The following is a 4651-nucleotide window of genomic DNA, read 5'->3' as shown; positions in this document are numbered from 1 at the left end:
ACATCGATACAGGGTAGCCCTACTGCAGGAAAATTCGAATATGCAGAATGCCAACACGGCCCTCAAGAAGTATATCGCCGCCCGGAGAAGGCAACGCAAGCAACAGAGAAGGCAGGCGTGGTCCAATGGAAGTAGCTTTGTCCCGAGAGACGCAGGCAGTTTGGTTTCTATGACCAATTGTCATAGACACAAGAAGGGATAAAGGCATACAAATTAGGAAATGCTTTGCTAAAGTCTACCCAAATTAACCATGCAAATATTGTGTTTCAGGTGAAAAGGTGAGATGCACATCAAAGAGAAAGCAAAATTCTTCTAAGTTCCAACTTCTATTTTCCAAGGTCGGAAGGACTACCATAATAGGGAAACAACCTTCTCACCCCTCTCTAACAGAATAACAAGTCTTTCGGTTGAGCAATATTTTCATTCAGTTTACTATCATGACTGCTATAAGAATGTTGTAAATAACGAGGAACTGCAGAGATCCAAACAATTTTAAGGAATCATCATATGCCATCAAAAAAAGAAGAAGACGAAAAAAAGGGCCAGCCCTAATCATATCCGCTGTCATGGGGCGATGAAGCACATGCAATGTGACTGGGCATCGGCTAAGATAAACTGTTGGATCTTCACAGGTGCCAGAAGTGGTGAACTTCGAGTGGAAAGTGAGGCAATGAGTAGAAGATTCATGCCATCAAAATTAAAACCCTTATGACAAGGTTGAATAACATTAGAAAAAATCTAAACGAGCAAAGATAAGGTTCCGAATGAAAAGGGAAGCAACGTTGTCTACGCCATACCGTTTCAAGGAGAGGGTTGCCAAGAGAACTATATTGGCGAAACCAAGCAGCCGCTACATAAGCGCTTATATCAACATCGAAGACCAGGTACATTGGGCAACGATTCTGCCGTTTTCTCGCACCTGACGACCTTCAAACACAACTTCAATGACAATTTAAGATGTACGCACATTAGACAAGGAGCGTCGGCACTTTGAGGGGGGGGGGGGGCGGTCCGGGAAGCCGTCTACGTCAACTCCGAAAACCCCTTCCTTAATAAGGGTAGGGGACTGCGACACAACCTCTCCCGAGTGTACAGCTCTGTCATCCGGAGAATTCCTCGGCAACTGACTTCTAACAATAACGGCGATAGTGCGTCTGCGCCGATTGGCAACAACGCCTTTGCGCCATCAAATCAGACGAGCTGATGAAGCGTCCAGGATCGGACGTGAAACCGTTCTCGGAATCAAAATAGTAAGTCCAGATGAATTGATTTAATTTTGTACCTTTATAGAATGCGGGACACAAGTTTTATTACCATCGCTTTTGTGTTAATTTGTTTTTGGATACTTCAGCCATTTCAAAGCCGATTTTCATCAAATAAACTTTGAATTCCTCTTGAACTATTATGCTCTTTGATATTTCATATGGTGGTTTCTAAGTATCTCGCAAAAACTTAATTCTCACTTCAACCGATACTTTACTATCCTTTTCACCCCCTTCGCATTCTACCTTATTATGGACCGCGTTATAGGTCCAAACACATCAAACGTACCGGAGGGCGGCGTATCCACCGCACACGGTGAAACAGGCGATAATGGAAAAGCTGCAGCCAATGACAGAGAGAATTGTCATCACGTGGTCATGAGTCACGGGAATCTCCTGGAGCAAAGAAGAAGCACTTGTATTAGCGGCTTCTTATAGTGACTCTTGTCCTGGGATACTAGAATACATGAAATATGGCACTCAACAAAGACAGCCATTTTGAATATTGCATCAGTCAATTAACACTTGACTTTTGGATAGGCCTAGACCCCTTTCGATACGCCGTACGCTCTGAGAAGTGAGCGTTAGGATTAATTGGACATTGTTTAAGGCGTTGGTATCATTGTTTCAGTGGTTAACATGTGACATTCAGGTTAAACGTGTATTTACATCAAATTAAATTTGTGATTAACATCGAATCTTACATCCAAGGAGATGTGATATTGTCTGTGAACCAAGATTTATACAATGCCATGCAGTAATACCACCTTAAGTATATGGCAGGCATCTCGTAAACGGCTTCCTTCATACATTATTCAAATCATGTCATCACATGGACTAAACTTACACTTAAGGCCCAATAGGCCTTAACTGTCATATCAAAGATAAGAATAATACCGTTCTGTCCTTTACAGCTGCAATGTGTCATTTTACTTAATCCATGTATTTCCTCTGAAGGACTTGTAACCATCTATTCAATACAGTCTATTCAATGCAGTCATTTAGAGGGGCATTCCACACGATTTCCATAATTTCACATCATGTATAGTACATAAATCGACAGCTCCATGTATAGATTTGTGGAATTTATTGTGGTCCATGAGAGCAGAAAAACAATACTCTGAAAAATCTTAAACAAATTACACTGAATAGTGTTGATGACGTAGCAGCCTCTCATAATTTATTATTTCAGAAATGTAGCAGTGCAATTCCATCACAATATCACTTGCTTAACAAGTTCACCTGTGCAGAATGTATGCACACATGTCAGCTCCTTTTATTCTGCTTACTGGAGCCCCAACTCATGCATTCTTATGGTGAGGCTGCCATGTCACAATATTATCATCCTTGTTCATTGCTTTTTGTTGTAAATTTTGAAAATATTCTTATTCCTTGACCCAATCACTATAAATTCTAAAACTCTGTACTCAGTTCAAGTAATTTTTCTATAAATGTTCAAATGTGAAAGTCTGAAAATCATCCGCAGGTCTCCTTGAATGCATCTGCTCATACTTAGTTTGCAATCTAATACACACACAGGAAATCACATAGCACTGTTTGTTGTCGCTGCGTAGGCCCATGCAAAGTCACTGCAAAGCTCTCTGTGATAAACGGCCTTTTACTAGCTATGATGAATATTCAATTATGCTGGTGAACTGAAGAATTGGAACTGATAGTTTTAAGAGCATTTCTCACCGCGCTGGCTGCTAGGTCGACAAGTACGGCGAAGCTTGTCAGGTGATCACAGAGACACGTGACTTGTATCACATCTTCAGCCATCTTTATTGATCGAGTGTCCAGTTTGCACCCTGTACTTGACCAATTTCTTTCATGAACAAAAAAAAAAAATAAAAGTAGTAACATTGTAGAGGCTAACAGTGTATTTCGTGTGTAGAATTTGACTAACATTTCTTTCTTTTTTTTTCGTAAAAATTATCCTGCTGCACTCCAAAATCACAAGCTGTAACAAAAGCTTATTTTACAGCAAACGAATGTTTACAGATGGTGCAAACGAGCTCATAAAAATCTTCTTTAGTTGGAGGCCCTTTACAGTATACATAAAGTGTTTTGTTTGGTTGCCGTCTAACGTTTAGCCTATCCGATAGGCGTCGGGCTAAAGCCCTCGCTTATGTCCGTCTCCATATAGCGATCAGTCTAGTATCGATACAGCCCGACGCCTATCGGATATAGGCTATCTAACGTTAGGTTGACGTTGTTACACTGACACATGTCATACCTTTGAGCGAAGTTCCAAAACGAGCATAGTGTGTTGTCGCCCGCGACATTGACCTTGGCCTGTAGAGGTTGCGTATTCGTCGAACAGACATACACACACGCATATCAAATACATGCACATGCGCAGACACAGACACAAGTACAAAGAAAAAAAAAGAACTGAGATGGTACCTTTACAGGCAAGAAAGTAATCTAACATTGCAAAGGTGTTAACTATGATAGATTATATTATTTCCTAATTTGAATTAATTAACTCAATTAATTTTGAACATTTTTCTTTGTCAACCCGTGAAGGGTTTGTTTCCATCAAACCAACGATACAAAATGGTACTAGTGAAGTAAAGTGATGAATAGGCTAGTGAACGTGATGTCGTGATCCTTCAAAATCCCATAACAACACGAACTGCAAACGGAATTAAGAATCTTGCCGTATTCTTTTATGAAACTAAATTGAATACATCACAAATATTGCTGTAGATTTAGTCAGAAACATAGCAGATACATCAAAGCATAGCGGATATAACGGATAACGCCAAAGGGTTGTCAGATCTAAGTTCAAAGTTTATAGCTTATTCTATATTGCTGGACAGAACATTCATCATCGACATGACATGTAATAATTGAAACAATTCTCGTCCCATCCCTTATTTGTAGAAGTCATCTGACTCTTAGTGTCTCCATGAAATGCCCACTTCTTTAAAGGGATTGTACAGTATTGGTGGAGATGAGAATTGGGCTTTAACTTTTTGTGAGATACCAAGAAAACACTTATGATATAGTACAGAGCATACCATTTTAAGAGGAATTCAAAGATTATTTGATGAAAATCGGGTTTGGAATGACTGAAACATCCAAGAACAAAGTAAAACAAAGCGATCGTAATAAAGTGTGGGTCCCACACTTTATTAGAATCACTCTTTTTGGATATCTCAGCCATTTCAAAACCAATTTTCATCAAATAAACATTGAATTCCTCATAGAATTACATGCTTTTTCATATTTCATAAGAGGTTTCTCATTACCTCACCAAAAAATGTTAGAAACCTGAAATTAGGTCTCAACCAAAATTATACAATCCCTTTAAACAATGTGGGATTGTATTATATACTTAATATATGCATACAATTTAAAAGCTCTTATGGGACACATGCAAT

General features: G+C 39.3%; 1 long non-coding RNA gene across 1 annotated transcript; it reads right to left on the bottom strand.

The window, feature by feature from the left end:
• Positions 1 to 1557: 1557 nt before the first annotated feature.
• On the bottom strand, positions 1558 to 3555 carry LOC140236166 (uncharacterized). Its single transcript, XR_011901762.1, has 3 exons — positions 3499 to 3555; positions 2958 to 3087; positions 1558 to 1658 (listed from the first exon to the last, which is right to left on the bottom strand). It is a non-coding gene; the product is annotated as an uncharacterized lncRNA (long non-coding RNA).
• Between the last annotated feature and the right edge of the window lie 1096 nt (positions 3556 to 4651).

Source organism: Diadema setosum, chromosome 12 (genome assembly GCF_964275005.1).
Source record: "Diadema setosum chromosome 12, eeDiaSeto1, whole genome shotgun sequence".
Taxonomy (NCBI): domain Eukaryota; kingdom Metazoa; phylum Echinodermata; class Echinoidea; order Diadematoida; family Diadematidae; genus Diadema; species Diadema setosum.
Note: the sequence above shows the minus strand (reverse complement) of the source record. Positions and strands in the feature narration are given on the sequence as shown.